This window comes from Chlorocebus sabaeus, chromosome 20 (assembly GCF_047675955.1).
Source record: "Chlorocebus sabaeus isolate Y175 chromosome 20, mChlSab1.0.hap1, whole genome shotgun sequence".
NCBI lineage: Eukaryota > Metazoa > Chordata > Mammalia > Primates > Cercopithecidae > Chlorocebus > Chlorocebus sabaeus.
In genome coordinates, this window is record NC_132923.1 from 14,967,062 (window position 1) to 14,980,399 (window position 13,338).

Below are 13,338 nucleotides of genomic sequence, written 5' to 3' on the forward strand. Positions count from 1 at the left end.
AGTACTGATACATGCTGTCATATTGATGAAACTTGAAAACATTATCTCAAGTGAGAGACGCTAGACATACCAGGCACATATTATATGATTTCCTTTATATGAAACATCCAGAATAGCAATATCCAAAACCACAGAAACAGGTTAGTGGTTGTTTAGAGCTACAAAATTGGGGGCAAATAGGGAGTGACTGCTATTTTTGGGGAGTGGATGATTAAGATGTTCCAAAATATCAGTGGATTAGAGAACAGAAAGCATGCAACATCACAGTGTGTTAAGTGCTCAACACAGGTATACCTGTTTGTCCTGGTGGGATGGGCATCAGAGTTGTCAAAAGATGCCATGTGGAGTGAGCACAATTATAACTGAAACTAGAATGTTCATGTTTTTCTCTAATCCAGAATGGGATCTAGTTGCTGACCTCACTAGAGAATCTGTGTTTTCCTGTCAACCTCCTCACTGCACTCTTGACCTCCTTGTTTCTCAGGCTGTAGGCGCTGGAGTTCAACGCTGGGGTCACAACACAGAAAAGCACAGAGACCAGGATGTCTGTGTCCAGGGAGCACCCTTCTCTGGGCCTGTCATAGTTGAAGTAGTGTGTTACAAAGAAGACCACCACCATGGTGATGTGGGAGGCACAGGTAGAGCAGGCCTTGCTCCTGCCCTGAGCAGAGGGAATCCTAATGATGGTAGAGATGATGAATATGTGGGACATTGCTGTAAACAGGCAGGGACTCCGGCCGGTGGTGGCCCTTACCACGTGGAGCACAGACTCACTGACACAGGTGTCTGAGCAGGAGAGCTCCAGGAGCAATGGGATGTCACACAGAAAGTGGCTGATTGGGTTGGGTTTATGCAGAATGAATGTGGCTGTCAGTGCTGTGTGTGTCCCAGAATTGACCAGCCCGCACATCCAAAACCCAGTTACCAAACAAACAGACCTTTCTACTCATTTGGAGCTTATATTGAAGAGGATGACAAATGTCCACACAGTGGTCATGAGCCATGGCAGCCAGCAAGACACCCTCAGTGCTGGCTCATGACGCAAGGAAGAAGATCTGGGAAAGCAGCCCTCGTAGGCTGATCTTCTTCTCCTGGAAGAAGTTCACCAGCATGACCGGGATGGTGGTGGACATGTAGCAGATATCCAGGAAACTCAGGTTGCTGAGGAGATGAGACAGTGGAGTGTGGAGGGCTAACTCTGGTGGCCACTACTATGGGCATGTTCTCCCACAGAGTGTCAGGTAAATGACCAGAAGGACCAGGAAGAACAAGCCTTTTAGGTTGGAGAGGTTGGAAAATACCCAAAAGATGAATTTGGTGACATATGTTTGATTGCCCATTTCAACTGCTGTCACAGCTACAAAACAAAGAAAAAAGAAACCTTAGTGAGAATATACTGAGAACAACCTCAAATGGGTTTGTAAATGTGCATGGCCATGTCAAATAATGTTGGACATAGATCAGCCTGGGTAGGGATGACATGTAGGGTTGACCTCAGGGAACCAACACTACACACTACACACGTCAGCTCATTTTTTCTTTTTATTATTTTTAATGTTTATGGTTTTGGGGGTACAGGTGGTTTTGGTTACATAGATGAGTTCTTTAGCAGTGAATTCTGAGATTTTAGAGCACCCATCACCTGAGCAGTGTACACTGTACCCAGTGTGTAGTCCTTCATCCCTTACCCACTTCCCAACCTCCCCACTGAGTCCCCAGTGTCCACTATATTGCTCTGTATGTTTTTGCATCCTCATGGCTTAGCTCACACTTATAAAGGAAAACATACAGTATTTGGTTTTCCATTCTCAAGTTACTTCACTTAGAATAATAGCCTGCGCTCCATCCAGGTTGCTTCAAAAGACATTAGTTTATTCCTTTTTATGGCTGAGTAGTATTTCATGCTGTATATATACCACATTTTCTTTATCCACTCGTTGGTTGATGGGCACTTAGGTTAGTTTCATATCTTTACAGTTGTGAATTGTGCTGCTATAAACATGCATGTTCATGTGTCTTTTTCATATAATGACTTCTTTTTCTTTGATAAATACCCATAGTGGGATTGCTGGACCGAATGGTAGATCTACTTTCAGTACTTTAAGGAATCTCCATCTGTTTTCCATAGTGGTTGTAGTAATTTACATTCCCATCAGCAGTGTAAGTATTCCCTTTTCACCACATCCACTCCAACAGCTATTGTTTTTCAACTTTTTCATTATGGTCATTCTTGCAGGGGTAAAGTGGTATCTCATTGTGGTTTTAATTTGCATTTCCCTGATGATTAGTGATGTTGTCAGCTAATTTTTTTTTTTTTTTTTCGGAGTCTTGCTCTGTCGCCAGGCTGGAGTGCAGTGGCGCAATCTCGGCTCACTGCAACCTCCGCCTCTTGGGTTCAAGTGATTCTCCTGTCTCAGCCTCCCGAGTAGCTGGGACTACAGGCATGTGCCACCATGCCTGACTAATTTTTGTATTTTTAGTAGAGATGAGGCTTCACCATGTTGGCCAGGATGGTCTTGATCTCCTGACCTTGTGATCTGCCCGCCTCAGCCTCCCAAATTGCTGGGATTACAGGCATGAGCCACCGCACCTGGCAAGTAATAAAAAAATTTCATTACAAAAATTTAAGAACATGCAGAAAGCTATAAATAATTCAATCATCTGCAGAATCAGTCAGTACTACCTTTCAGTGTATTTCATTGTAGTTTTTTTTCATTTTACATACATCTTGATTGCTGTAGCTTTAAAATATTAACAATTTTTCCAAATTGGAAAAGAAGAACTGAAACTACCTCTCTACAAGTATGGCATGATCATATATAGAGAAAATATCAAATAATCTTCTGGAAAACTACTAGTGCTAATAAGTAAATTCAGCAAAGTTGCTCACACTACAATCAGTTGCGTGTTTGTATACTAGCAATGGCAATTCAAAAAGGAAATTAAGATGTTAATTCTACTTACAGTATATCTAAAAGAATTAAGTAGTTAGAATAAATCTTACTAAGGAGATGAAGAACTTGTACACTGAAAACTACAAAACATTGTTGAAATAAACTAAAGAAAAACCTAAATGAAATATATCTTACGTTCATTGATAGAAAGACTTAACATTGTTAAGATATCAATACTACCCAAAGTGATCTACAGATTCAATGAAATCCATATCATATTCCAGCAGCCATTTTCACAGAAATGTAAAAGCCCATCCTCAAATTTGTATGGAATTGCAAGGGGCCCTGGATAGCCAAAATAACCTTGAAAAGGAAGAATAAAGTTGGACGACTCATACTTCCTGGCTTTGAAACTTACTATAACGATACACTAAACTGAAGCAGTATGGTACAGTCATAGACTGATGGGATAGACCAGAGAACTCAGAAATCAACCTCCACATATATGGTTAATTGATTTTCAGACTTGCATGTCAAGTCTATTCAGTTTTTGAAAGAAAATGGGGGAAAGAACAGTTTTTCCAGAAAATGGTCCTAAGAAAACTATATATCCACATGCAAAAGAATGAAGAGGGGCCCTTAACTTACACTGGAAACAAAATTAACTCAAAATTGATCAAAGACCTAAACATAAGAGCTAAAACTATAAAAGTCTCAGAAAAAAATTGGGGACAATCTTCATGTCATTGGATTTGGATTTGGATTATTATTTCATAGAAATAACACCAAAAGTACAGACAACAAAAGAAAAAGTAGGTAACATTTACTTCATTGAAATTAAGAAAGTGTCATCCAAAGGATGCCATCAATAAAGTAAAAAGGCAATCTGTAGAATGGAAGAAAATATCTGCAAATCAGAAATCTAGTAATGCATTAATATTCATAATATAAAGAACTCCTACAACTCAACAACAATTATTAAAAAAACAACCAATTCAAATGTGGACACAGGACTTGAAAAGACATTTCTCCAAAGAAGATACACAAATAAGGGCATGAAAAGATGCTCAACACCATTAGTCATTAGGAAAATGCAAATTAACACTACAATGAGATACCAGTTTTTACTTATTGAAATGGCTGTAATAAAGAAAATGGAAAATAACAAATGTTGGCAACAACATGGAGAAATTTTAACCCTCATGAATTGCTGGTGTTAATATAAGATTGTGCAGCTGCTTTAGAAAACATTTTGACAGTTCTTCAAAAAGTTAAACATAGAACTACCATATGATCCAGCAATTCTGCTCCTAGGAATACGTCTGAAAGAATTGAAAGCAGGTACTCAAACAGATATTTGTACATCCAAGTTCATAGCATCCTTGTTCACAGTTGCCAGAAATAACCCCAGTGTCCATCCGCAGATACAAAATGTGGTATACATACAACAAATTGTTATTTAGCCAGAAAAAGGAATGAAATTTTGATGTATACTACAACATGGATAGAACTGGAAGACATTATGCTAAGTAAAATAAGCCAGATGTGGAAAGATAAATATTGTATTGGTACTCCAGTTACGTGAAATACCTAGAACACGCAAGTTAATGGAGACAGAAAATAGAATAGAGGTTACCAGACTTCAAGGTGAGTTGAAATGGGGAGTTACCGTTTAATAGGTACAGAGTTTATGTTAAGGATGATGAAAGAGTTTTGGTTATAGATAACAGTGATGGTTATACAATATTGTGAATGTATTTCATGCCATAAAATTGTATACTTATAAATGGTCAACTAATAAATATATATATATTTTTTACCACAATTAAAAATAAATGACAAAAAATTATGAGCTTCATTTCTTAGGGATGCATTGTGTTTCATCATATGAAATAAATTGCATCTCCTTTTTGATTAAACATTCAGATTGTCTCCATTCCCTATGAATGCTGTAATTTCACACATAAATGTGAGCATCTCTGATTATCTCTTCAGAATAGAATTTTAAGTCTCTGTTTTGAAATATACTAATTTTAAAAAATCACTTGGGTCATTTATTTTTTCAGAGATTAAAAGGTATAAAAATTTTAAATTAAACATGTACTTGGATATGTTGCCTTATTAAATTGTATTAATCCAATATTTATCCTCAGCCCAACATTACATATTTCTTGAAAAAAAGTTGATAGAGTTACCCACTTTCTATTAAGCTATCATAGGCTCACAATCATTTTTATGAACTGTAATTTTCTCATCTTTTTCAATCTTAGGAGGTGATATGTTGGAAAAAGTGGGCTCTTGAATCAGATAGATGTGGATTTTGAAATCCTATTTCTACTGGTTACTAGGTGTAGATGGTGGATGAGTTAGCTGACTTCTTGGTTCCTCAGTTTGCTTATTATATTTTGATCTTATTCATGCCTATATCAGAGTTGCTGGAAGAAGTAATATGAGAAAAAATAATGTGCCTTGTACTTAAGAGGTATTCAATCAACTGAAGCTGTCAATGCTATTATTTTGTAGTCCATGTAAAATATTTCAGGATAAAATATTTTCTTCGACTCTGCCTTCCAAATTTTACAAATACTGTCATTTCTCACCACCATCACTAGTGATATCCCAGTCCAAGCCACCATTTTGTCTTGCCCAGACTCCTGCAACAGACATGAGTAAGCACTTTACAAAATAATATATTTAAATGCCAATAACTTAGGAAAGATGCATCAACATCAGGTAAATGCAAATACAAACAATGTGAAATAGGAGCAGTTAGGACATCCTTACCTCATTCCTGATCTTAGGGGAAAGCATTCAGTATTTTACCATTTCACTAGCTGTAGAGTTTTGTTTAGATGTTCTTTATTTTATTTTTTAAGTTTAACTTTTATTTTATTTATTTATTTTGAGATGGAGTCACCCTCTGTCACTCAGGCTGGAGTACAGTGGCACAATCTTGGCTTACTGCAACCTCTGCCTTCTGGGTTCAAGCGATTCTCCTGCCTCAGCCTCCTGAGTAGCTGGAATTACAGGCACACACCACCGTGCCCAGCTAAGTTTTTGTATACTTAGTAGAGACGAGGTTTCACCATGTTGGCTAGGCTGGTTCGAACTCCTGACATTAGGTGATCCGCCCGCCTTGGCTTCCTAAAGTGCTGGGATTACAGGCACGAGCCACCTGTGGGTAAACTTACATATAGGTAAACTTGTGTCATGGGGGCTTGTTGTAGAGGTTATTTGTCACCCAGGTATTAAGCTTAGTATCCTTTAGTGCGGATCCTCCTTTTTCCTGATCTTCTTTATCTTCCCACCCTCCACTCTCCAGTAGGCCCCAGTGTCTGTTGTTCCCCTCTATGTGTCCATGTGTTTTCATCATTTAGCTCCCACTTAGAAGTGAAAACATGTCGTATTTGGTTTCCTGTTCCCGTGTTAGTTTGCTAAGGATAATGGCCTCCAGCTCCATCCATGTTCCTGCAAAGAACATGATCTCATTCTTTTTATGGTCGCATAGTATTCCATGGTGATTATGGACCACATTTTCTTTATGCGGTCTATTATTGATGGGCATTTAGGTTGATTTTACGTCTTTGCTATTGTGAATAGTGCTGCAATGAACATATGCATGCGTGTGTCTTTATAATAGAATGATTTATATTCCTTTGGGTATATACCCAGTAATGGGATTGCTGGGCTAAATGGTATTTCTGTTTTATATGTGGCCAACAATCATGAAAAAAAGGCTCAACATCACTAATCATTAGAGAAATGCAAACCAAAACCACAATGAGATACCATCTCACACTAGTCAGAATGGCTATTATTAAAAAGTCAAAAAATAACAGATGCTGTTGAGGTTGTAGAGAAAAACAAACACTATTGGTGAGAGTGTAAATTAATTCAACCATTGTGGAAGACAGTGTGGCGAGTCCTCAAAGATCGAGATGCTCCTTAAAAGTTAAAGAAGTTACTGTCTATCTCTTCTTTACTAAGAGTTTTTATCATGAATAGGTATTAAATTTTGTTAAGTGATTTTTCTGGATCTTTTGAGATGTATTTTCTTATAATCCTACTTCTGGGACTCAACTTGTGTATATGTTAGATATTGTACAATAGTTGTCTGATACTCTGGGATTTTCTTTTTGTTTTTTTTTTTTTACTATTATTTCTCTTTGTGTTTGGGTCTGATGATTTCTTTAACATATTTTCAAGTTCACTGATTCTTTTTTCGGCTGATGAACCCATAAAAGGTGTTCATCTTCATTCCTTTTTATTTTAGCATTTTCATTTGATCTTTCTCACTGTTTCCATCTCTCTGCTGAAATTATCTGTCCGATCTTGCATGTTGCCTACATTTTCCTCCAAATTCCTGAACCTGTTAATCATACTAATTTAAAATTCCCTGTCTGATAGTTTTCATATCTCTTTAATATCTTAGTCTGGTCTGATGTTTGCTTTGTCTCTTCAGACTGTTATTTTCTTACCCTTTTGTATGCTTCATAACTTTTTGCTGAAATTAGGAATGTTATATAGGACAGTAGAGAATGAGGTAAAAACACTTTTTTGGCTTGGACATGAGTATGTCGCTTCTTCTGCTAGACCTCTAGACCTCTAATGTTGGAGCATGTGCTAATCTAGTCAGGGGTTGGGCTGAATTTGGAGTTTGTGTTGAGGTGTTTACCCTCAGTGTGCTATAGGCTTCAAATTTCTCCAGTGATATCTTGTGCTTAGGCCATAGGAAAGTTTGCCAAAGGTTTTTGTTTGTTTGTTTGTTTTAGTTTCTACTCCCTGCTTGCCTTTGGGTCTTCCCTTTACATGACTAACCTCAGAAATAACCCTTTTCCTAAATATTTTGAGATGTATTCCACTATTGATTTTACTCATTGCTTGTTAGCCGGGCTACCAGGGAGAAGGGGGAAGGTGTTCTGTCATGTTCTGGGTAAGCTTCAGTCTTAGGTACTGTGACTGGGCCTTGGGGCATGAGTTTCACAGTGATCCTGCCCTTCGTCCAGCTGTAGTGCTGGGCCTAACACACGTTTCTGCCCCTCCCTGATGGGTCAGACTTTTTGGTCCCAGTCCCTTTCCCAGCTACAGTGAGTTTCCACAGTGCCCTGAGGTGACAGCTTTCTAGTTTTGCTTTGCAGATTGTAGCTTTTGTTCTGTAGGAAAAATATGGGAAATGGGTCATGGAGAAGTTTTGACACTGACTGCTCCTCCCCCACCCTCCCCACACTGCAACATTAGGGAAGCTTTCTCAGAATACTTCTTGGTCTTCACCGTGAGCGTCTGGTGGAGTTCATGGTGGAAAAGCAAAAAGGTGCAAACCTTATGTCTATGGCTCCCGGGGAGTTTGCTCACTCCTTAGCAATTAATTAAATTCACAAAAAAGCTGTGAGTCTTCTTACCAGTTTTATGGCATCTGATGGCTACTGCCTCAGGTTAAAAAATGTTGAGGTCCTGTTTCTCCCTACATGTTTCTAATCTCCCCAGTTTTCTATTTAGTCATTTGCCTTGCAATCGCACTTCCCTGATGGGTTCAAGAAAAGTCATGAATTCACATTATGTCCAGCTTTGTTGTTATAATGCCGGGAGCAACATTCTTCCAGCTGTCTAAACCTACGAGTCAAAACTGGAAATCAATTCAGCCTCTCTTGAAAATTATTTGGCAGTTTCTAACAGTCAAACATAGTTACTTTATGATTCAGAAATTCCACTTCTAGGTATACACCCAAGAAAAGTAAGTGTATGTGCATAGAAAATGACTTGTATAAAACTGTTCAAAACAAATGTCTTCATATAGCACAAACTAGAAATCAAGGGTATGCTTATCAATAGGAGAATGGATACAGAAGTATGGTATATACATATGGGAATACCATATGGTAAATTAAAATATTGATACATATTGATAAATCTGTGCTCTAAGACCCCAAAATAGATGCCCCTTTATCAATTAGGATGACCCAAGGATTAGGAAAACAAAGTTAGTTTCCTTACTAGTCAAGCTCTGGGCCTGGCTGGCCTCAGAAATTTCTAAATTTTTATGACTAAACTCTCTAACAAATCAGAGCAATTAGCTCTGATTTACAGCCCAGACCACTACAGCTCTGATTGGGCAGAAGACCGGCCTTGCAAACATTCTTCTCTGATAAGCAATTGCAGGCCCAAAGCCAGTTTCACCCAGCTTATAGAGGCTACACACCAACCACCTTCATGGCCTACAGTTTACCTTTTGATGTAGAGTCAAATTTCATCTCATTTTAATGCTAAAGCTCTGCCCCAAAGTGAACATGGGATGTACGTTAAATGTATATTTATCCATTATGCATGCACTCAACTCCCCTCATAAATATGTATAACTTTTCTTCCAAACCTGCTGAATATCTATGATAGAGGCCCTGGAAAGCATAAAACCCAACCTGTCCGTACCCTCTTTGAAGAGAGAGACCTTCAGTCCATGATGGAGACTTTCTCTTCCCAGCTTGCAAACAATTATTACCAATAAAGCTCTCCTTTCTACTGTTTAGTCATCCTGGTGGTGTTTTGGATAGCAAACCTAAAATATATTCTTTTAAATGAAAGAAGTTAGACATAAAAAAAATTTGTGCTGTAGCGTCTATTTAAAAGAAGTTAAAAAATAGGCAAAACTAATCTCTGCTGATAAAGCAAGCATAGTAGTGTTAATGCAAAAACCAATCTCTGTAAAATACTTGAGGTTTATTCTGAGCCCATATGAATGACCATGGGCCAGGGATTGTAGGTAAAATCATAAATCAATACATGAAAGGTATACTGGTTCAGCCTAAAGAGGCTGGATATCTTGAAGTTGGGGCTTATAGGTAATAGGTGGATTCAAAGAGTTTCTGTTTGGCAATTGGTTGAAAGAGGTAAGTTTTGTCTAAAGACTTGAAGACAGTAGAAAGAAATGCTTGAGTTAAGATAAGGGGGAGGGGGTTTGTGAAGACCAAGGTTCTTGTTATATAGGTGAAGCCTCCAGATAGCAGCATTCAGACAGAGTAGATGGCAAATGTCTTTCTTCAGACCTTAAAAGGTGTCAGACTCTTAATTAATCTTTCCTAGATCCATGAAAGACCTGGCTGCAGTAACGGAGATTCTCTAAGAATGCATTTTTTTTTCCCCACAAAAGATGGCTTTGCAGGTTCATTTCAAAATATTTCAAAGAAATGTATTTTGGAATAAAATATTTTGATTTCCTTCAGGATCTGTTATCTGTCACATGATGCTGTCCCAGAGTCAAGTTGGAATTTGATATCTTATTGCAATAAAGAGTCTAGTTTGTCGGTCTTGTGATCTCCATCTTAATGTTAATGCTGGTCAGTTGTGCCTAAACTCCAAAAAGGAGGGAGTATAATGAGATGTGTCCAATCTCTCTTCCTATAATGGCTGGGAATTCAGTTTTTCAGGTTCTATGGGGTCCCCTTGGCCCAGAGGGTGTCTGTTCAGTTGGTTGGGTACTTAGGATTTTATTTGTGGTTTATAGTAATTACCTTTCTGAATGACATGTATTGAAAAGGAGCCTGAAGAAATTTTCTGAGCTGATAGAAATGTTCTGTATCTTCATTTGGATAGTGGTTACATTGTTGCATATATAGGTAAAAATTCAACAGCTTGTACCCTTAAGATTTTTGCATTTTACTGTATGTTAAGTAGAATTCACTTTTTAAAAATAAAATAAGGAGGAAGATAAAAGCAAGAGGCATTTTTTTCACACAATGTTTATTTTAGAATTGGTCAGACCTAAGTCTGATAAATTATGATACCTCTTAAATATTTTTCCCTTTTTCTCATCTTTCTAATTCCTCTCTACCAGAATTATAGCTCAGTACTTTATTACCTTTTATCTGAGTTACTGCAACTGCCTTTAAATTGTTTCCCTGCCTACAGCCTTGCCCCTTCATGCATATGTAAATACAATTCATTCTCCTCATAATGATTAATTTGGGGGAGTCAGCCTGGTTGGTGGTCCTACGAACCCTGGAACACAGATGAAAAGCCGTGCTCACAATGTATGTGTGTGTGTGGGTGTGTGTTTTATTGTGGAGGTTAGCATGTGTGAAAACTCTTTACCATAAGCAAAAAGATAGCAGGTCAGCATCCCAGGCAATATTGGTGGCAGAAATTTCAAATAAAATAGGCAGCACGAGTCTGTCCAGCCAAGGGCAAGAAAACTCAAAAGACTCATATTGTTCTCCTGTTTATAGGAGAAAGCATCTAGTAGGTCTCAAGATCCTAGTGAATTTCGCTGAGAGCTGTGTTTCTATTAGAAGAAGGAAGACTGCAGAGTTCTGAGTTTTGCTGGCAACCCTGTCACCTACAGCTGTGTCCCTAGTCCCTGGAGATTTCTGCTAGTTGCAGAGAGCCAGTAGGTCAACTCTGGGTGGTTCCACCAAACTCTATGACTAATCCTAAAGAGCCCGATTATTTTCACTTCAAGCATAAGCTCATTAGCTACCCCAGAAGAGGTAGCAGAGAATCAGCTGCCTTTGGGGAATAAGACTGAGATGTGAGGACTATGTCAGCCTTAGCCTCTGAACAAAGTCCTTAGAAAAAAACCAGCTGAGTAGTCCTTCAATAGGGGCTTCAGAAAATAATTCCTCCCCTCATAGGGCAGCAGGAAGCCATGCTTCGGTGTGAGAATGGATCAGGATGACTGCAGAGTATCAACAATGGCCCGTAAACCACATTTTAGGTAAGGGCAGATTAGAAGCAGGGAGTATATGGAGGTAGATGCCTGGGTTTTAGAAAATCAGCAGCTCTGAGAAACTGATAACAATCTACAGATCCAGGAATGCATGTGTACCTATGCACAGAATCTTCAATGTGCAGACGGTGCCTGACGTATAATGGCTTGATTTAGGATTTTTTGACTTTGTGATGGCGCAAAAGCCATATGCATTCAGTAGAAGCCATACTTTGTGTACCCATACATACAGCCATTCTATTTTTCACTTTCAGTACAGTGTTCAGTAAATTACATGAGATATTCAACAGTTTATTATAGAATAAGCTTTGTGTTAGATGATGTTAGATGACTTTTACTCAACTGTGGGCTAATATAAGTGTTCCGAGCATGTTTAAGGTAGGCTAGGCTAAGCTATGATGTTCAGTAGGTTAGGTATATTGAATGCATGTTTGACTTACGGTAGTTACTGCTTTTGATGGGTTTGTTGGGATGCAACCCCATTGTAAGTCGAGGAGTATCTGTGATTTCAAAGGGGTCATATAATGAGTCCTTTATAGTCCATGTTCCTCAGGTTAAAACATCTTTGTTTAGTTCAAGAGAGTAGTTTGAGAGCTAAAACCAGATCAAGTAAAATGGTCTGTAATTGAAGATGTACAGACGTAAAGATGGCTTTGGAGTTTGGAGAAAACCACTAAAGCAATAGTTTGTGAAAAGGGGCCAAGTTTGAAGCACATTCAAGTCTATGGGTGGTGAGGACACCAAATCAGTTTGGGCAGCCTGAGTGGATGGTGGGGTCATTAATTAAAACAGGAAATAAATGAGGTGCAGAAGTTTTGGGAGATAGTGGAGATTTAAGTAATGTTGAGTGTTAGGTACCTATGGGATATCCACATGGAGAGTCTTAACAGGCAGTCTAAAATACAGGACTTGTCCTCAGGAGACAGGATATACCTATTCTAGGTAAGATTTGAGAGTCATTGCCTTAAAGGTGTCTGTTGAAGCCATAGATGTACATGGAATCCACCAAGGAGAATGGAGTAAGAAGAGAAGGCTAAGGTGGGACTTGTGATCTCTAAAATTTATAGGAAGTATGGTGTAAGATGTATCCAAGAAGTAGGTTTACTGATACTCAGCACTTCTCTAGGTTAGCTGTAGGCATTGCTTTACAGTAAAGCAACATTCTATTTGGGCTGGGAATCTGCATGTCTTCTCAGAAAATTTGTATGTAATGTGTGTACTATTGTTTGTTTTCTCTGTCAATTACATGGTGACATGCATTTAACTCATGATATGGAAAAGGTAGACACAACAATCTCTTTTATAGGCAGATGTCTACATTTATTCATAGAAAGAAATAAAATTCTTAATGAAAGGTAGCCCCACAAAAAAAAAAAAAAAGGTCTGATCTGTGTATAACCAAATTGTAAAAGTGATTTTTAAATGTTCAAGGGTTTTTAAAAATAATGGTTTCTGAAGCTGCACACACTGCTTATTTTACGTGTTTTCAAATATGACTTGAAGCCCATTCCTGAGAAACATACTCATAGGATATAATATATATATTATGTAGAAACAGAACTGTAATAAACTTTTTTCTTCTGATTGGCTAGTCTTTTTGTGGGCCAGGAGGATGAAGTGAGGAGTGATGTCTATTTTATTTTCCATATTTTTCATGCTTATACTGTTTGCATAGGACAACAATGGTGAATTATCACCATCATCATCATCATCATCATCAAAATCCAT

General features: G+C 38.2%; 1 pseudogene; it reads right to left on the bottom strand.

Annotated features, from left to right (window-relative positions):
- Nucleotides 1-406: 406 nt before the first annotated feature.
- LOC103247261 (olfactory receptor 5V1-like) lies at nucleotides 407-13,338 on the bottom strand (annotated as a pseudogene).